Here is a 21550-nt window from a genome sequence, read left to right on the forward strand (position 1 = left end):
ACAATAATATACATCAAGGGGAGACAGGTCATAGTGGTTTACTGCATGTTTACTGCAGAAGTTGGCTTTTAAAGTGTTTAAAGTCATTCACACCTACTTGACTTTATAATCCTTGACAGCAATTCTGTAAGGCAGCCCAGGTTTATTATCCTCCACTCCCATATTACGGGATGGGGCGGGGCGGGGCAGAGAGTTGAAGCTCAGAGTAAGGTTACCAGATTTTTCCCCCAATGAATCCGGGGACACTTTTCAACCTCAGTGGATTTTGTATGGGGGCTGATTTGTAAATCCGGGGACTGTCCCCGGGAAACGGGGACGTCTGGTAACCTTAGCTCAGAGGGAATTTCCTAGCGAAGAGCACCTCGTGTGTTTTATGATACAGCCGGTTTTCAAACCAAGGACTTCCGAAAAACCCATAGCTGACAGCGCATGCCTATAGAGAAGTAATTCCCACTTTATTCAATGGGGGGCTGCCTGAGCCCTAGGAAGCGCATTTACGATTGCTCAAGGTTACAGGCACGTTTACTCAGAAGAAAACCCCACCGAGCCTGACAGGGCTCTGCTTTCGCGTACGGGTGTATTAGAACACCCAGCTTCTTCCCTCGAGGAATGCCGAGCATTGCAGTTTACTCCTCACGGAGTTACAGTTCCCAGCAGCCTTTCACAAACTACCGTGTCCAGGATTATTTGAGGGAAAGAACGTGACTTAAAGGTATAGGAGGGTGCATGCAACATCCCCGTGCAAACAAGACGAAAGAAGCACTATGCTGCTGCAGCAGCAGCTATCAGTCTTAAATTGCCCTTTGTCTATAGGGAACCCTCGTTTTAGCTTGGCCTGGAAGTTTGCCCTCCTTCTTGGAGTACTCAGTGCTAACCATACAAAAAAGATGCGTGTCCCGTTCCAGAAGGGTCATAGCCCAGTCCTGGAGCACCTGCTTTACCTGCAGAAGGTCCCAGGTTCAATCCCTGGCATCTCCAGGTAGGGCTCAGAGAGATTCCTGTTTGAAACTCTGGGGAGCTGCTGCCAGTCAGTGCAGATATCATTAAGCTAGACGGAGCAATGATCTGACTTGGTAAGGCAGTTTTCTATGTTCCTTATGTTCCACTTTGGGGCTTCTTTGAGTGCACACATTCCAGTTCCTCCTTTGCCTTTATTGTTGCCTTCTTTCTTCCCAAAAGAAAGTAGGGAGGAAGCACCTTTCACTTAGGGCATCACTGTAAAATGGCCCACAAAAGTTTCTACCCCACCCCCAATTACAAACCTTTCGGCAGAGGAGGGACAGAGAGCTTCAGAATTGGAAGGAACCTCAGAGGTCCTCTAGTCCAACCCCCAGCCTGTGCAGGCAATCTACAGCTGATAGGGAAAGTGATTTGGGCTGCACTCCCACACACACTTCCTTGGCAGTACATCTCATGAACTCAGTGGAATTTATTCCTCACTGTATATGTATAAGATTGTGCAGTTCCAGTTCATGCCCCTGAGTTTGTGAAGAGCGTTTCCCTCATTGTCTGGACTACCATTAGGAAAACAAGTCTTCAGAGGAGGAGGAGAGAAACCTCTGTGTGCCCAGCGATCATTTCTGGTTTTTAGAAATAAAATCCTGCCTGCATGTAGGGCGAGAGCTGAAAAAAGGGCTTTTTAGAAGAAGATTTAGGCTCAGCACAGTCTAAGGACCCTGGATCTATAGGAAATGTAATAGCCGGAACGCAGAAGCATGAATTGCAGAGACAGTGCAATGCAGAGAAACGTTTCCTGGCGTGTGTGCAATGCATCTGATCAGATCTTTAGACATGGATGAGATCCCTAAGAGGGAACCAGAGTCTCTCAACTCCAACTTTCCTCCAATAATAAATTGACCATGAGATTGCTTTGAGGATGGCAAATCGGAGTGGGTGTGAAAGGGAACTTGTCGACAACAGCTTTAAAGTCTCTTTCTGGGTGCAGATGTGTGAGGGAAAACCAGACCGATGGCAAATACCAAGAATGTTAATTTATTTCATTCATTCTTCTGTCTGTATTTATTTGATTTAACTAAGCTTAAGTACAGATGATTGAAATAATTTGCATATTCTTCCCCTGTTCATGCCGTCTAAACTTTCTTCATTCTTGTGTTGAATTACAGATTGAAACGCCTGCGTGTATGTTGTAAAATGCCACACACATATGTCTGGCAGAATAAAACAACACTTTTACTCAAACTGACACTGGGGAGAAAGAAACAACAACACCAAAATTAAACAATAAGAGTGAAATAAACAATTAAAACAACAGACATGAAGAGCTTGGAAAGCTCTGCCTTAGGAGACCATTTTAAAGGCTTATGGATCACACTAAGGAAGCCAGTTTGTCTTACTTTGTCTCTGGGATGGGGAAGTCTCAGCCTGGGGGCCAAATACTCCTCATCTCGTCATGTGGCCCTTGTGATTCTTCCCAGGTCACAAACCCTCCAGAACCAGACCCATTATCAGCCCTCACTCTCCTGGAGTAGTTTTCCCCCCTGGCTGGGAACAGCCCCCCCTCCCCCGATACAGTGGTTAAGAACTTAATTTGCTCCGGAGGTCCGTTCTTAACCTGAAACTGTTCTTAACCTGAGCTACCACTTTAGGCAATGGGGCCTCCTGCTGCCGCCACATGATTTCTGTTCTCATCCTGAGGTAAAGTTCTTAACCTGAGGTACTATTTCTGGGTTAGCAGAGTCTGTAACCTGAAGTGTATGTAACCTGAAGCGTATGTAACCCGAGGTACCACTGTAATGAGTTGTACGTACCTGGGTGGAGGATAAAAAGGTGTGTGCCTGCTTGTAGAAACCTAACCAACTGTACAAAGGTAAATTTTGCATTGATTCCTCTGCCCACTTTTGCCTTCTCCTGGCACATTGGCTGGAGGGGAATGTGCTCTTCAATCTGAAAAGGTTCCTACCCTTGTTCTGTCCCGTTTGCTTTCAGTTCTCAAGGCTTCAGGAAGAGCCTCATTTTGGGCAGCGTGGCAGTGTCAGCCACCAAGGTCCTCCTCACAGTAAACCCCTAAGTAATTTGAAGAAGGGATGCGGGTGGCGCTGTGGGTAAAACCTCAGTGCCTAGGACTTGCCGATCGTATGGTCGGTGGTTCGAATCCCCACGGCGGGGTGAGCTCCCGTCTTCCGGTCCCAGCTCCTGCCCACCTAGCAGTTCAAAAGCACCCTAAGTGCAAGTAGGTAAATAGGTACCGCTTTATAGCGGGAAGCTAAACGGCGTTTCCGTGTGCTGCGCTGGTGCTGGCTCGCCAGAGCAGCTTCGTCACGCTGGCCACGTGACCTGGAAGTGTCTCCGGACAGCGCTGGCCCCCGGCCTCTTAAGTGATATGGGCGCACAACCCTAGAGTCGGACACGACTGGCCCGTATGGCAGGGGTACCTTTACCTTTACCTTAATTTGAAGAAAGGCCCATAGCTAACCAAGGAAACTTGTGTGTGCAGCATGCCCGTGTTTCTAATACACAGCTGAGCATCTCAGCACTGGAGAGTAGGACGCATTCTGCTAAGAAGGTGTGCCTAAGGTTGAAATCTCCTGGAAGCTTCGTGTTTTAAATCACCGGGAAGCAGTAAAGAGCACGGGGCAGAGACAGGGAGAGAGAGAGAGAAAAACAGACATCAAGTGAAAGCAAAAAAAACCAAAAACCAAAAACAATGGGGGGGGGGGAGAATTTTAGGGAGTTGATCTTTGGGTTTATTGAATGTTTCACTGAGTTGAGGAGCCTCAATGTGATGAAATGGAAACTTTACTTCTCTGCAGAGACACTGAAGGAGGAAGGGGGGTGCGGTGGGAGCAGTTCGCCCTGGGTGTCATCCATGAGGGGGGGTGACAGCGCCCCCCTGCCCCCTGGGATGCTCGCCCTTCCCCTGCGGGCAGCTAGCGCCACCCCCCAGTGCGCCACTCCAGGTGCCGGAGCAGCTAGCTCCGCCTCTGCGCAGAGAGCCCTCGCTTGTTATCTTGCTCCAGCGACGACTCCTAGCCAGCATTTATTTCTTATGGCAAAGGACTAGCTTGTGGCAAAATTGTGTTTTTCTTCTCTTCAGCACCCTCTCTCTCCTTTCTCCTTTTTTTAAAAAAAAAATATAACAGAGCATATGGAAGGCTGCAATTGTCCCATTTGCACACCCAATAATGAGGCACTCCTCTCCAGTTTAAAAACCCTTTGGAGAGGTATATAATCAGCTCACTTCTTAGGAGCAGGTTTGGGATTTCAGACTGAAGTGCCAGTGTACCTTATCCTTCCTCAAGGGCAATTACAAAGTTCACATTGCTTTGTAGACTTTGAAAGGCACTGTCTCTAATTGCTTCGTATAGTTTTGTTTCCTGGGAACTTTATATGTGAAACTTTTTGAAGTTGGGTAAGTGTGAGGGGTTTCTCTTTCTTTCTTTCTTTCTTTCTTTCTTTCTTTCTTTCTTTCTTTCTTTTACTGCAGCAAAAGACAATTGAGCAAAACAGAGCAGGAGGTGCGGACCTTAATTCCCTGTGTATATAACATTGCTATTATTTATTACATTTGTTGGGAGCATTTTGCAAAAAAGAATAGTAAAAAAGAAGTCTTTAACTGAACAAGAGGTTAAACAGTGGATAAAAAAACGATTAAAGCCAGAAATTTTAAAACAAGGTATAGTAACATAATAATGACAAGTCTTAATCCATCCCACCCAAGGGGGGGGGGCAGGGGGGCAGCTCCCCCTTAGATCAAGTAAAACAATGGAAATATTTAACTAGCTAACCAATCACATCGGTTCTGCCCCCCCCCCGCAATCAAGTCCTTCTCCCCCTAACAAAAATCCTGTCTATGCCCATGACTGCCATAGAGGTATCTGTGCTATACATTTGAAGCAGTGTCACTCCCCCCCCCTTTTTAAATAATTTTTATTAACTGGCCAATCACATCAAATTAAAGCACATCACATAAATTCCAAATTACAAAGCCAAATTTTTAAATTTTGTTGGGGGAACCCATACCTCAAGATCCAAAGGGGGATTCAGATCATCTTCTTATTACTGCGTTAATGTCCAAATCAGTCCAAACAAAATTCATAATTCTATCCAGTCTTATCTTGGTGTTTCCACATCATATCTTGTTCATATAATTTCTATTTTTCCTTTACGATCTCTTCTGTTAGTCTCCTTAAGCCGATAAGCAAAATAATAATCCTGTGTGGATTTCCCGTTCCTCCACTAAGTCCAGATGGTTTCCATATATCTCCTTCGTAGATAGCATCGCTCTTTCCATCATAAATTTGGCATTTGTCGCTCTTAAGTCCCACCGAGAAGTTGATCCACAATATGTAAACAACTCTATTTCTCTCTTTCTCCTCCCAGACCCAAGAGCTCCAACAATGCCTCCCAAAATGGCGACGGCATTTTTAACTGCGTCATTCCAAAACTCTTAGCTTTCCAGCTTCATGTTGAAACATTGCTTTGGTTCGAAAGTTTATCTCCACACAGCCTTAAATCCACAGCTTAAGTCCTTAGTTTCTGACTCATTAGGGGAGGGGATTCTTGTTAAATCACATAAGAAAAAGGAAGGCAGGTTTTTCCCCCCTCCCCCCCTTTGTCATACCGTATCTTGACGTATCTTCTCATATTTTATTCTTGTCTTGTTATCAGAGATCTCTTCTGTCAGCAGTCTTTACTCCCCTTTTTCCTTGAAGCATGTGCAATTTATCTCGTCCAAATTGTTTCTTTTGAAGATGCTTGCAACTAGCGGCGCGAATCAGGGACGGCGTCCAGGAGTGCCGGAATCCCACAGGAGGGCTTTGTGCCTAGTGCCCCCACCCCCACAAATTTGGGGGTGGTATAGGGCACAGCAGGCAAGGGCCGTCCCCCCCACAATCCTGGGGGGTTAAGGAGGCTAATTACCCCCATCATAGCCTCCAAATTACCTCGTGTGGGTCGGAGAGATGTTATTGTCAGCCATCTTCCGATGCGCCACCTAGTGGCCCCCGTCACTCCCCTTTTGACCATGGTGGCTTCCACAAATAATCCTGGGAAGTAAAGCTTGTTAAAGGTGCTGAGAGTTGTTAGGCGATCTAACAACTGGCTGTTCTCCTCACAGAGGTTCAGAATCCCCAGAGTTGCCTAAAAAGAGGGATTGATTGTTGCACCACTCAGAATCTTAGCTCTCTCTAAGTGCTGTTACAGTTCCCAGGTTTCTCTGGTGGAAGCCATGACTGTTTAAAGTGGTTCGTCACTGCTTTAAATAATGTAGATGGGGCCTTAGTTACCAAAGGCTTGAATGAAGGAAAAAGTCTTAGCCTAGTGCCTAAAACCCTGATAATGGTAATGGCAGGCGTGTTTCCCTGGGGAGAGTATTCCATAGATGGAGCCACCACTGAAAAGGCCATGCAGCCACCCTCCATACCTAACTTGGGTGAGCCACACAGAGAAGGGCCTCTGATATAGACTTCAAGATCTGGGCTGCTTCACCTGGGCAACATTTATATCCTGCCTTTCCTCCAAGGAGTTTGCAGTAGTATACCTGCTTCTTCCCTCACCTCCATTTTATCCTTCAAGGTAGGCTAGGCAGTCACTGGCCCATAGTCACCCACTTAGTTTCATGGCTGAGCAAGTCCCAATTTAGCACTTTGCCAAGGGTGAAGAAGTGGGACTGATGAGAGCTGAAGTGGAATGACATACGAAGGTCCACAGAACCCCTCCATCCCTGCACTGTGCCACCTGGTTTCTTGTATTCTCTAATTATACACCAGCTATCATGTCCAGTGATTGTAGCATTAGAACTTGCTTGGCCCCTTACAGTTTTTCCTCTGTTTTAGCCATTGCATCCAGGTCTGAGCATAAGTTCCTCTGTAAAATCTACAGCACCAGGGAAACGTGGGATTGAATCGCCCACGTCCACCCCCTCCGTCGCTTGTTGTCACTGCACTTGATGACTTTCAAAGGAGCGTGTGAACCGACAACCACTGAAAACAGTCAGTGTTCATTATCAAGGGTACAGCAACAGTAATTGCAATAAGTTATCAGAACCAGTAGGGGGCGGAAGGCATAAAGGTATCCTATTCCCTGGCTGATTCGTTCTTAAGTGACTACCTGTAGATTGTTTTCTCAGGCATTATTTCTTTCCTCCTTCAGTCGGTTAGCGCTGTGCCTTCAGTTGGTTACACTAATGACTTCATGATGGCCACATATCAGCTTGGCTTTGTTTGCCAGGAGTATCACGCCTTCAGGTTATTTATTCTTTCAGTTAGCCGTCTTACCAGACTGTTTATTTCTGCACTTTGCTGCAATATATATATATATATATATATATATATATATACACCAAACTCCAAAATTCATATTGTGCATTTCAGAGTTCTATGTTGTCCTAGGTTGGGCCTGCACGTGCAGCAGAAATGGACTGTACCACTTTGAATATTGCTTTGGAATCCTTCTCCCAACTGGGGGAGGAAACAACTACCTGCAAATTGAAAAAACACTGGGGGGGGGACGACCCCCGGCTTCCTGGCCTTTTGGCTTCTGTGCTGGTTTTTCCTTTTTATGGGGAGGTTTTTGCACTGGGGAGTATCTGAAAATATAACACACACACCCTTTCCACCTGTGCTCCCCATCTCATCCCACCTTGTTCAATTGCTGCATGTGTTTAGACAAAATCCAGATAATCCCTGTAATTACCTGGGAAAGTAGGCGAGTTTCCTTATCACCATATTACAGACGGGGAGACTGAGGCTGAGAGAGAGAGTCTGGTGAGGCTTGAATCTGGGGCTTTATTGCTCATGATCCCAGCCACTGCAGCACACACAAGACTGCAAGGCAAGGTGAGAGGGAAGTTCTGCTGGCCTGGCAACGGCCCATTCACACATACAAATCAACACTGGCTGCCGCAACCTCCTTGAGCAGCCCTTGGAAACTTTGCATTTGTGCGAAAGAACTTTGTTGGAAAGGTGATTGAAAGTTCTGGCCCCACATGCAATTCGTCACTCAACATGGCAGTCACTGAGCAATGAGAAGATTCATAGGTGAAGTCCTCAGATCGGAAGTTATTTTATTTCTCTTGTTCTTTGAAGTGGCCTTGACTACTAAACCAGAGGTTAAGGCAACTACCTGCTGCCTATTCACCCATGGTGCTTTGGGAAGCTCTCCATCCTAACTCCTTATTTGAGTTGGTCTTCTCTGTTGGCCACTCCCAATGGTAGGCAGTGGGCAGCTCCTCCTCCACATCCTAATTATATCTGCTGCACAGGCAGATAGGATCTCCAGGTAACAATGAAGAAGATGAAGGCAGCTCTTCTCTGATATGTACCTGGCAACCGCAGTTCTCTGTAACACAATCAGTCCTGGGCACTGTAGACACTTGCAATGACAGCTGTGCATTAGAGTACTGAAAAAAGGGGCCAGGCACGGGCAGCAGTGACCCTTACCTGAGAATACTGCCTGTTGCCAAGTTTCAGTGGCCTGGGTGGGGAGAGGGAGCTGAGAGCTCAGAGGTGGCTCTTGCACTGAGAAGCTGGCAGTAGCAGTTCAGTGGCCCACCACACAGGGGAGCTATGCAGGTGAGTGGTGAGCAAGGATACAGGTGTGTGAAGATTGATGGGGAAAGCCCTGGCTTTTATGCCTATCTTTTAAAACTTGATACTCAGTTGGGAAAGGGGGGAATACCCATGGGATAACCTGGTCACTGTAGGTGGGGATTATTATAGAGCAGGTGGAAGTATTGACCTGGAAGAGGTTTAGATGATGGCTATTGTTGACCATAGCCATGGGAAAGGGATGTGGTTGTGTGTTTTTTTGCCAAGGACAACACACCTTCTGCTCATGAGTTGAAGCTGGGCTGGCAAAGCCAATTATACTCCCTCCCCCTTTGTGTCACTGGTGTATGTAATAACTTTCCAAGTAAGATTCAGTTGCTTTTCTTGGCTGGGCTAAAGGAAAACGGATTAGAGTACATTCAGAAATAGTCACTCTTGGAGTTAATATTAAAACAACTGAAATGCATGCTGTCACAAGGTTGGAATATCCCATTATTTTTTCAGGACTTTTGCAGGCACCTGCTAAGCTTGAGATTGTTTCTGGTAGCATCTGCCATTGAATTGTTCCTTTGCCTTGTACAAGTTAAAACCAGAAGGTGACAAGTTAGGAGGTGGGGTTGTGGGCAAGGCAGGTCCAATGGCTAACCAAAGATTGTTGTTCCAGTGTGGCTGAGCAGGAAGATCCAGTAGTTAGCTGGGTTGGGGAGAGTCAATCCAGAGCCTAAAGGTCTTCTTCTGAGAAGCTGTGTGCTGCAGTTCAATGGTTCACCACACAGGGGAGCTGCACACTGATCTGGCAGCTGTTAACAGTCATACAGTAGACTTGGAGGTGGAGAAGGGAAATGCCAGTGTGTGTGGAAGCCAGTTTGACTTTCTTGTCATGGACAGATACTATCTTAATGTTGATTTGGATTGTTGGTGACTGGCTGAGAGGATATCCTGGTAACAAGGAGACGAACCACAAGAGGGCCAAGGCTCAGCCCACTTCTCCTTACCTTGACCATTTCAGTACTTCATATTCTGTTCCTGAATAGAAAGACGGGGAAAGGCAAGCTGCATTCTTCAGGGGGCCAGGTTCAACACGTAGGCTGCCAGTTGCTGACCCTTAGCAGAAATCTCAGTTAAATGCATCCCAGTGTTTATCACATTACAGTAACAACAAAATACTTGAAGATGCTAAGCTCTTTTAATTCAGAGAACTTTGGAATCCATCTTTCAAAAAATCCTTCATTTATTCAGATACTTAATTTTATTACGTTTTGTATATTTTTATTCTTGGTGGAAAGCATGGTTGAACAATGCCTGATTCTAGAAGGGGAAGAAAATACTTAAAATTTTGTAGAAATGAGTTGGCAACTATGGGAATTAAGAGGCAGGTTTCCTTCAATGCCCGGTGTGTTGGCAAGTTCAGTTCTCAGACAAAGCATAAAATAAAATAAAGCAGATCTGAACAGAGGAGGGAACAAGAAGCTGCTAGACCTCAGGAATTCAGATCTACCTACTTGCTCTGAAATGCACAGTGTCCCTTTGTATAGGCTCTATGGTGATGGGAGCATCAAATAACCTTTTAATTGGACCTGCTTCTTTTAATAGCCCCATCCAGATGGCAGTGAAAGCTGATCTCCGTTTGCCCTTGTGATATCCTAAGAGCAGAGTTGTCAGCTGCCATTACTGCGAAGGGGAAGGGAGCCTGAATCGAAACATCACAGGTCAGCTGAATGGCAACAGCGGCACATCTCCCCCTTCCCTAAATTAGATAGCTGAAAAGAGGAAATTTAGAGGGGAAACAGGAATTGATTTTCACGCGAAAGAGCTGTGTGAGCTTAACTTTATGGCACTGAAAACAAATCCCTATGCAGAGCACATCCACAGAGCTGCTCTGCTCCTTAAAATTCGGAATGCATTTTTGTTTTCTTCGTCTGGAGCAAGGCTGGGGGGACCCAAGGGCCACATTCTCAACAGGTCAAACTGTTGAGGGCCACATGCCTGTGCTGAGCGGGCCAGAGGCAAAAGTGGTCAGAGCTACTAATGTAAGCTTCCCCTTTGCACAGTAGGCTGCAGAATTATACACAGAATCACAGAATCGTAGAATTGGAAGCGGCTGCCGAGGGCCCTCTAGTGCAGGAATCACAGCCAAAGGATCCCTGGCAGATGGCTGTCCAACTTCTGTTTAGAAACCTGCAATGAAGGAGAGCCCATCACCCTCTGAGGGTGTCAGGAGAACCCAAGCACTTCCCCCTCCTGAAGTTTTTCAGCAATGGGCGTTCAGAAGCATCTCTCCCTCCAACCATGGAGGCAGAGCGTAGCCATCAGGGCCAGTAGTCGCTGACTGCCTTACCCTCCATGCGTTTCTCCAATCCTCTCTTAAAGCCATCCAAGTTGGAGGCCATTGCTACATAAGGACATAGGAAGAGCTTACTGGATCAGACCTGTTTTCTCAGTGGCCTCCTTGTCTCTGTCCTCCATCCAGAGAAGGAAGAAGCATCAAGGACACATCCCAGGCAGGCCAAAACCCTCAGGACACATTCAGGCCCTGGGGATGGTATTTCTTATCCCTCTATCACAGCTTATGGGCTGCTCTGGTGCTGGAACTCCTGAGGAAGGTGGGGTGGCGAAGGCTGCGCCTGGTCTGAGATACACTCCTCTGTATTCCCAGCCTCTTCCTCTAAGGATGGGGAGTTGGGAGTCCTGGGTCATGTCAGCTGCCTTGAGAACTGTCATTAAAAGCGGATATAAATAACTCAAATAAACAAATGAGCAGGCACGGTGGCTATTTAAACCCTACCAATAATCTCCTGGAATCGCTCTCATCAAACAATGCATGCTAGCCCAGCGGTTTTCATGATGGGTAATCTTTTTATTAGAGGATGTTTGATTTCAAGTCAATGTGCAGTCTGCAAAGCGGCACATACTGTTCCTGGGGGGATTCAGGTGCATTGAGAGGAGGTTTTCAGGAGGCAACGCTAGAGAGAAGCGTAAAGATGGGCTTTAGCTCAGTGGTAGGGCAACTGCCGTGCATGCAGGAGTTTCCAGGTTCAGTCCCCATCATCTCCTCCAGGTAGGCCTGGGAGGGGCAATACTGAGCTGGATGGACCAGAGGTATAAGTCAGCATCCTATGTACCATATTATAAGGCACGCAAGTCCTTCCCAGGATTGCTGAACAATGCTTCACAATGAAAGTCTGGCTAGCAAATGTCAAAAAAGGGAGATTGGGGCAGAGCCAGTCTCACTCTGCATGGGGTTGGTGTCTACTTGCAGCCTCCAGTCATGGTCGTTTGGCAGCAGCAGTGCTTCTCTGAGAGAAGGGAGTCCTCTGAAGATAACCAACACATTTCAAAGTATTGGGATTGTCAGCAGCTTGTAAGGAACCTAGAGCACTCTGTGTGTGTGTGTGTGTGTGTGTGTGTGAGAGAGAGAGAGAGAGAGAGAGAGAGAATTAACAAAGGCAAAAAAAGTTGTTTTTCATTTCAAAAGCTTTCCAGTCCCTTGACCTTTCCTTAAATAATAAGCACCCCACTTTGCAAAGCGGCATATCCAGTCATTAAAATGCATTAAACTACTTTAAAGAGAAGGAGAAGATGCAACAGTAAATTTACAGGAATAGAACAAATGCTTGCCCTCTTAACTGGACCTTTGAAATAGTTTGCTGCACACCAGCAAGTCCTTACGGCTTCTCCAGAGAACTCGCTCAGGAAGAGAAGCCTTCTTTTTGTTTCCCAGTGGATGGCCCTGTAAGGACTTTTTCCTGCATGGGAAACCCATTTTCTACACAGAGGATTTCTTTTGTCCCTCTTCCCCCTTGGCGTGGAGAGAAGAGCTAGAACAAGCAGAATTTTTATGGTCTGCTGAGAGTCCAGCAGGGGGTTTGACAGACCTAAATGTAGGAGTAGAATTGGGGGAGCAAGCTGGTTCCCCTTTAAGCTTTTGTATCATGTGCACAGCTCTCATTTCAGTATATTTGATGAGTTGATATCAGTCCAATGCTCCATCTCATGGATGATCTATGGCAAAGGTAGCCAATGTGTTGCCCTCCAGATCTTGTTGGACCACTCCTTCCAGCATCTCTTAGCATTGGCCAAACTAGGTGGCTTTGGTCCAAAATCTGCAGGAAACCATACTTGCTACTCTAGATCCATGGCATGCCCAGATCATGACTCACTATGTTGGAATCGGTAGTGTGGCAATTGTTATCTTGGCTTGTTCATTATAAATATATACCGGTATATATCCCAGTCTTCCACTGGGTAGCTCAAGGCACCATGCATGGTTTCCTCTCTCCGGTTAATCCTCACCACAACCCTGTGAGGTAGGTGAGGCTGAGAGACATTTAGTGATCCAGAGTCACCCAATGAGCTCCATGGCTAAGTTGAATCTGGGTCCTCCCAGTTCTAATCAAATGCTCTGAGGCCAATGCCTGCTTGGTTCTCAGATGCCTTGGTACTCAAACAACTCGGAACCCAAACACTGCAAACCCGGAAGAAAGTGTTCCGGTTTGCGAATGTTTTTCGGAAGCTGAACATGCTCCGTTTTGAGTGTTATGCTGAGGTCTGTCTGTTTTTGCTATTTATTTTGCTTTTTTGTTTTGTTTTTGTGACTGTGTGGAACCCAGTTCAGCTACTGATTGATTTATTGATTGTGTGACTGCAGTACATTGTTTATTACTTTCATTTTATGGATCAATGGTCAAGTTAGATCGTAAAATTCATGTTAAATCGCTTCTTTTAGCGGTTGTTTTTAAAAGCCTGGAGTGGACTAATCCATTTTGCACTACTTTCTATAGGAAAGCGCACCTTGGTTTTGGAATGCTTTGGTTTTGGAACGGACTTCCGGAACGGATTAAGTTTGAGAACCAAGGTACCACTGTAACCTAAATTGAGCCTACAATGAACTTGAACTGAAAGCAGAATCCACACTTTTTAATTATGAGCTGACTTTTCCTCTAGCAGGGTTATACACTGTGGAATATTATATTTATATATATTTTTACCGAAGTGGTTCCTCAGGTGGGGCAGAGCTACTCTAGTGTCTGAGTAGGTGGATCACTGCTGCTTACCAAGTGAGGAGGTTGAGGCAGTGCAAATGATCCAACAGTAGTACTGAATGGGCTCTGCTGGTGCGTTTGTACCACGCAGGCATTCCCACACTGCCCTCCTGCTAAGCAGCAGCAGCAACCCACCTGATAGGAAGCTAGCAAAGGGGCTCCACCCCATCCATTGAGACACTTGTGGTTTATCCCCTCGGCAAAATAGAATTTACTCCAGGTTTGCTGCAGCTACATTGCTGGAGTAAGACTGGAGGAGAAATTTGATGGTTCACATTTAAAGGTGACCTTGCCTAGTTCATGCTTCCAGAAACAATATGCAAACCGAAAGGCAGCCACCCTTCAATCTTTGCACTTCTCTAAATTTTGCAATGCAGTTCCCTAGCCAAGTAATGAGCACAAAAATGCATATGCTAAGGTATACTGAAAAGTCATTTTGTGTGTGGAAATAACACACAAAAAAGGGACGCAGGTGGCGCTGTGGGTTAAACCACAGAGCCTAGGACTTGCTGATCAGAAGGTAGGCGGTTCGAATCCCTGCGATGGGGTGAGCTCCCGTTGCTCGGTCCCTGCTCCTGCCAACCTAGCAGTTCGAAAGCACGTCAAAGTGCAAGTAGATAAATAGGTACCGCTCTGGTGGGAAGGTAAACAGCATTTCCATGCGCTGCTCTGGTGCACCAGAAGCGGCTTAGTCATGCTGGCCACATGACCTGGAAGCTGTACGCCAGCTCCCTCGGCCAATGAAGCGAGATGAGCGCCGAAACCCCAGAGTCGTCCACGACTGGACCTAATGGTCAGGGATCCCTTTACCTTTACCTTTTAACACACAAAAATGCAATACATTAGGGGAAATTGCTTTGCTAAAATGTATATATTAGGCAAAATTGCACAGTGTATATTAGGACAAAACTGCACTAATATGTTGACTATTATTATTCTTTTTAATAATAATAATAATAATAATAATAATAATAATAATAATAATAAATTGATTGAATTCATTTATGAGGGACTAAAAAGACCTGCAGATTGATGTGGAAATATGTACAAGTGAATTTAAGATTGGAAAAATGAGAAATGGAGAGAAACCGAAACTGAAGGATTCACCCATGCCTATGAGTAAAGCTGAAATACTGAAATCTAAAGCTGAAATGTACAGGATTTTTAACCGTCAGGTTCAGGTCCTAAGATGTTTTTTCAACATGATCCCCCTGAGATTTAGGTCCTGGCAACAGAACACTTTTGCTGTGCACTTGTTTTAGTTTCATCACATCCTAACCGTTGGATATATGTACTTGCTCCATCCAAAGATTGCATGTTTATGTGTACACCGAGACCACCTTGGGTGTACGAACCCAGAAAGGTAATGCATGAAGAGACGCCAAGCTAAACGTGGTGTGCATTCATGACTTGTGTAATAATTCACAGTCCAGAAGACAACACAATAGCAGCTGGATTTACCATGCTAGGAGAGATCCCAGACACTAAAGGTACACAAAGCAAAACAAAAGAACATCAGGGTTTGATATTTATGTGTCATAATATTTTGACAATGCATTTCAAGAATGCTATGCTTGCTACTGGAATCTGCGCAAAGACTTGATTATTGCTTTTTATTGAATTTTAATGGGATAAATTGTTAAGTTTGGCTGAGTCACTTCTGCCTAGCGGGGTTGCCAGTCAAACTCTGGTGCTTTTGCACGGCTGTTTTTGTTTAGGGCTAATAATGCGTGAAGAGCAGGTTCCAGTCTTTTGCATTCCAACACCAAAGCAAAGGCTTTTTATAGACATATCCATTTGCACAGAGGTCCATGGCATATTGGTCCTCGTTACGCACATAACAGAAATAATCATTCTGTAATGTTCTGCTTTGGGTGCTGTGTAGGAATGACCAGATGCACACCTTGGCATCGCTGAGTGGCAAGAAACCACACAGCTTTATTGCGATGCATAGATCCAAAATACACAGTACAACAATGACATCAACAGTTATTAAGGCGTAAGAGTGGCCTTGCTAACCAACAGAGGAGCTTTAGTCTACATATACTGATTTCTGATCATTACTGCCTGTGAGAGAAATTTTGCTACAGCCAGAGTAATAATATCAGTCTTATCCTCAAGGAGCACCTTAACACAAAAGGATTCAACTACAGTTAGGTAGCCGTGTTGGTCTGCCTTGGTCGAAACAAAACAAAACAAAATAAAAAATAAAAAAAATCCTTCCAGTAGAACCTTAGAGACCAACTAAATTAGTTATTGGTATGAGCTTTCGTAGTGTGCATGCTACTGGAAGGAATTCTTTAATTTTATTTCATAAAAGGATTCAGCAATTCCAGGTTGTTCTGTTAATATCGGTTTGATTAGAAGCTGTCTAACCTGTTTTTTTACAGACGACAGAGTAATAAAATGTGTTCCACACATTCAACATCCTGGGAACATGTGCACAGCTTAGCTTGGTATGGTATGCCAGCCAATCTTCCACTCAGCACTTCAGATGGAGACATTTAATCTGGCTTTAGAAAATAGATGGTACGGTCAGATTCTTAAGTTAGGGAGATAAACAGAAAACCCCACAGATATTGTATTCCTAAAACAGATGGGCCACAGGTCACATATGAGCAAGGTACAAAAATACTTTATAGTCTTTGAAACATATTACAGTAAAGGTAAAGGACCCCTGGACGGTGAAGTCCAGTCAAATGCGAATATGGGGTTGTGGCACTCATCTCACTTTCAGGCTGAGGGAGCCAGCGTTTGTCCACAGACAGCTTTCTGGGTCATGTGCCCAGCAGGACTGAACTGCTTCCGGCGCAACGGGACACCATGACGGAAACCAGAGTACACGGAAACGCCATTTACCTCCCCGCTGCAGTGGTACCTATTTATCTACTTGCACTTTGACGTGCTCAGTGGTTTAGACCATAGCGCTACCCGCGCCCCTGTATTACAGTATATAGCACCATTGCCACTATCGCCAACCTTAACTGCACCTACTTTAAAACTACCAGATCTCATCTATTACTTGTGCTTGCTGCTTTTTACTCATGCATTTGGGGATAGAGTAGCTCATGTGCTGGTGTGCCTACTGTAGGACTTGCATTTTGCAGACATACTGTTGTGTTGAGTAGTTGTGGCTTTATTGTTTAAATACTGATTTCATGGCAAGTTAGCTTGGATTAACAATGTTATTGAGGCATCTCCAGCACAGTATATTTTGCATAGCTGTTTATACATTTGAAGCTCAAAAGTTAGTAATCACTAATCAATCGTACCTGCCCGCCCACCTGCTGTGTTGCCTTTGGTCACACTGGCCCTTGTGTTGTCGACTAGTCATCCAAATAGAAGATCAAATAACTCAGGACTAGAAATAGGGAACGTATGGGATGGATGCATTATGTGGCTTCGACAGGCTTGGAGTCCATGACATGCACCATTGCGGTAGTGTTGTCTAATCTCATCTGACACTACTAGACCCTCCAAATGTCCCTGTTTTCCAGGGACAGTCCTGGATTTACAGAAGCCATCCCAGTTTCTGATCTGATCCCGGAATCCCTCCTTTTCCTTAGGATGTTCCTATTTCCATCAGAGAAATGTTGGAAGCTATGAGCTACATGCTTGTATTCAGTAATGTAGGTCCAGATTTTACTATCAAAGGCTTGCAGTGCATATGGATAAGCATGGCCATTTTGCCCATGCCCATTTTGCCCATTAAGTCTCTGGTCAGCTGGAAGGCATGGGGCATTCTTGGCATGACAGCATAGTCTGGCATGCTCCTGGCAGGGCCCCCTGGTTGCTTAGCTCTCTGAGGCCCGGGGCAAGTGTAACTGGTTTCTTCCCTAGCCTGCGTGGTCCTGAGGCAGCCAGTGAAAGCTCTTAAGCACTGGTGATAGTGTCTCGGTAGCTGCCGTGTTTTGCACCAGATGGAACTTCTGGACCAGGGCCAAGGGCAGCCCCACATAACAGTGCATTGAAACAATTGAATCTTGAAATTACCAATGCATGAATCACCATTCCTGGGAACTGGGCGCTCCTGAAATACCACAGGTGGGTTCTTTTAAGGGCTGTACAAAATGCTTAATATTGATGGCATGGAAGTTGAAAAATTCTTCCTGCCACAAGTGAGTGGAAACAGAACATGCTTAAATTAGCACAACGTGAGTGAGTACTCTGCTGTAGACATGAGTCTGCCTGAGCATTTTCAAAGAAATGTGTGGAAATCCCCGAGTATATATATAATTAGGGGATTAGGATTCTATTAGTATCACTCTCCCTCCCTCCCTCTCTTTCTCTCTCTCACACACATGGATAAAGATCTTCAGTTTGACTAATATTATGATTTTATTGTTTGGAGAAAGGCAGGAGGTTGGGTTATTTTTGGTTTAACATCATTTCCATGTATTGCTTAATACCAAAGTAGGACTATGCCTTAATAGGAAGACTACACACACACACACCCAATCCTTTTAAGTCATCTTCCTAGTAATTGCCTTCTCTGTTGTCGTTGTCGAATCCTCCCCAACTCTCTACCAGTAGCAGGATGAAGAAGCACACCTTGATTGTACCCTGGATGGCTCTCTGTCCTCTATCAGGATTGCTGATAGATGGTGGATTCAATGAGGCCAGAATCCAATTTGATTTATTGCCTTTAAGCTGCAGGGGCATTCTGGATTTGGACTGCTGTTCTAGGAAAGTAGGCATTCCCTGTGTAAAATGATATTGCCAGCGACTGACATTTTGATTGTCTCTCAGCACTTGGGATCATAGAACAAATCTCAGTGGGTGATCGTAGGAAAATCTCTGCTTTCTATAAAAATAAAGTCACAGTCCTTTGTGTGCAAATTAAATTCTGTGCTGGGATACTCATTAGAAAGGGGATGCACACATATAAGATAAAGCTCCATAAAATCTGGAAGAGGGCAAGGTTCAGTGATGGAGGCCATAGGTTCAGCCTCAGAAGTGTTGGAACGACAACCAGGGAAACACAGGTTTGAATCCATATTCATCCTCCTAAGCATAAGACTGCACTTGCCCTCAGTGAAGTGACACGTTACCATGTGTTAAATTCTGTGCTGGCATTTCTGGCCTGGTGGCTGGTCTTGTGAATGTGTCAGGACATGTCAATACGAGGCCCAGTGCGACAGAGTGGTTAGTCTAGGATTGAGGAGCCAGTCACTGTCCCTCAGCTGAACCCACTTCATAGGATTTTGGGTGTTAAATGGGGTGTGTGGAAACAGAATCATGTCCCTAGCTTAGGTTTTACTAAATGCAAAAAGCGTTGATGCTTGAGCGTGCGTAGAATCTGGGACACATGCATCCTGTCTGCCTGGTTGTCGTTTTGAAACGGAAATGCTTCCTTGTAAAATGATCCCCATCTATTGCAATAGCACCATGACGATCCCATCATTCTTCCAAAAAAATTTCTAGCCAGTGATTACATGGACTGAGAGTGGCATAATGAGCTTATTAATTCTGAATAATACATGGATTTGAAAGCTTCTGTCTAAAATGAGATGAGCTCTTTTATAGCGATGACCTAGCAGTACAATAAACCAAGAGAATTTATGGGGAATACTTTAACAGACAGAACGGTGGCTTGACCCATGAATAAATCAATTTCTTTGAATCAACTTGCAGGCTGGGGTGGGGTGGGGACAAAATCTGCAATGAGCTGAAAGTTTACAAGGTAGCGTATTGGATAAATGTGTAGAAGGCAACAGATGCTTCTCCAGACTTCAGGGTTTACAGCTGTGCTGCCTTTTTGTGGAATATGGAATCCAGTTCAGACTTAATGGCAAACAATAATTTGCCATGGTATCTTGAATAATGCTATCGTCTGAGCCCACCAAATCAGGACCTGAAACCATAGTTTGTCTGAGGCTTGTCTGCAAATCACAGTTTCAGCTAACTAGTTTGGCATTAAGCTGAACCAACAAAACCATGGTTTGAGATGCTCTTCCAGCTGTTCCAGGTTACTGAGATTCATAGGGAAGTCAGTGAAGAGAGAGACTGCATAAACCATGCTTTACTTGGAACACAAATTATGGTTTGGAGTTCCACATGTAGAAAGTTTTCCCATAGTTTCCCCTTCAATATAAGCTGCTGCTTCAGGTTTGGTCACTCATTGCGAGCAACCGGTAGTTAGAGTAGTCATATAGGTTGTGGCCATTTGAAACCCAACCTGCCCCCCCTGTGACTGCTGTTCACTTCCATGGACCTCAGCCTCACCTGGACTTTGCACACTTGTTTATTACAGTCATAATTCTGTGATTCCTCCCATGAGTTCAAGGTATTCATGTCCCTACTCAAATAAAATAAAATAAATAAAATAAAATAATAAAATAAAATAAATACTATTCTGAGAGATAAATAATACTCCAAGATAACACATCCAGCATAAAACACACCTAAAATGTAAATCCATATATAACAGTGCAGGATAACATCCCAGCTGCTGGTGAGGAACACCCACACATATATATAGTTTGCATTTCTCTGACACTTAGGTCATCTTGGGGACCGTCCTTAAAAGTAGCATCTCCTGACTCCAGACTGCAGTTACACATTCGAACTTTTTGAGTCCTAAATCTGTATATACGTGACTGGGAATTGTGTCTCACTCTCTTCCTGATTAATGAAAGAAGTAATAATACCAAGGTGTTCAAAATGAATCTGTTTCCTTTGGGTTTCTAAGGTGACATGCCAGTTTCTCCTTTATTGCTAAATCCCGAAGTTTGGTGCACCAGTTCTAGATATTTGGAACTATAAGCATTTTCCCATTGCTGTACCATCATTTAATTTGTTGCCACAAGCATAAACCTAATCAAGTCTTTAGAAGGTGCTTCTACATTACCATCAAAAGATACAGATAATAAGCATGGGCTGCAGCCTTTAACCATGTTCCCTCTGCTAATTCTATCCTTACAACGGCCCTGTGAGTTAGGCTATGACAGAGAAAGAGGGAGCGACAAGCCCAAAGTCACACAGTAAGCTTTGTGGCTAAGGAGGGATTTATGTGTGTTTTTCCCTGATCCCAGTCCAACATTCCACTACACCCCTTCCCTCTAACAACGGGAGTTGTACTTCAACAATATCTGGAGAGCCACAAGTTGCCTGTTCTGCATTATCTGGATGAACTAATTACTGGCAAATCAATGTTTTGGGCAGTGTTCAGCAGCAGTCCTAATAAAGGCTATAGTCTAGCAGAGCCAAAAGACACAGGTTGATGATAGCATGTTGGCAAGCTGTGCCCTCTGGGACTCACGCCTTGCTTTTCAGTGTCCGGTGGGTATCTGTTCTTTTTTTTGGCGGGGGGGTCTCCGTTTAAGTCATTGGCTGGGTGTCAATGAAAACAGTTTGTTCCATTGCCTTTAGCTTCTTGGTTGCCAGTTCCAAAGAGATCCTTGGCTTGCTGCATTCAACTGCTGCGGCATCTTGCTTGGATGAATGCGCTGGTGCTTTTCCTAAGCATATTTAAAAAAACAAAACACTTCAAGAAACAAAACAATGGCTAAGTAATAATTGCTGAAAGCATTGCAGTGTTGATGGAAGGACAAGAGCCAAATTTGAAGGGCAGAAATATGTAAGCAACAACATCAAGAGGGATATTTCTTACTGTTGTGGGTTGTATATCTTCACTTTATTGGACTGGCAGTGATGTCAGCCAGATGACTGTGTCCCTCTGTGAACTGAGAGCAAATCCCATAAAGAGAAGGGAATGTAAGAGAACAGTTATTAAAATTTGGTCCAGTAAGGTTTTGGTTGTGTGTGTGCTTTGGAAAAACCCCCGCAGTGAAGTCTTGTGTCACCTTAAATACTTAACAGATTTATTGTGAGATAAGCTTATTTGGTGCCACCTGGTATTTTATGAATTCTGTAGTTGACTTGGCATGAGGAAAAGTGTGTGCGTGTATATCTGTGTGTTTTTAACAAGGTGTCACATTTTTGAACTGCAATCAGTTTCAGAACTTGCTCTACCAAGTTACACTGGGTGCACTTGCAGAA

The 21550-nt window shown here is 44.7% G+C and overlaps 1 protein-coding gene and 1 long non-coding RNA gene across 4 annotated transcripts in view; one reads left to right on the forward strand and one right to left on the reverse strand.

Annotated features, from left to right (window-relative positions):
* The window catches only part of GPR50 (G protein-coupled receptor 50), a gene marked incomplete at its 5' end in the record, with an annotated part of 76665 nt that overhangs the window by 27078 nt on the left and 28037 nt on the right, over window positions 1-21550 (forward strand). The gene's annotated exons all lie outside the window — the stretch shown is intronic.
* LOC310754185 overlaps window positions 19417-21550 on the reverse strand; it is a 123105-nt gene continuing 120971 nt past the window's right edge. For both annotated transcript variants that reach the window (XR_014543667.1, XR_014543668.1), the window contains exon 4: window positions 19417-21009. This is a non-coding gene — a long non-coding RNA (uncharacterized lncRNA). The remainder of the gene's footprint in view (window positions 21010-21550) is intronic.

Source organism: Podarcis filfolensis (genome assembly GCF_964270895.1).
Source record: "Podarcis filfolensis genome assembly, chromosome: Z".
Classification (NCBI taxonomy): Eukaryota; Metazoa; Chordata; class Lepidosauria; order Squamata; family Lacertidae; genus Podarcis; species Podarcis filfolensis.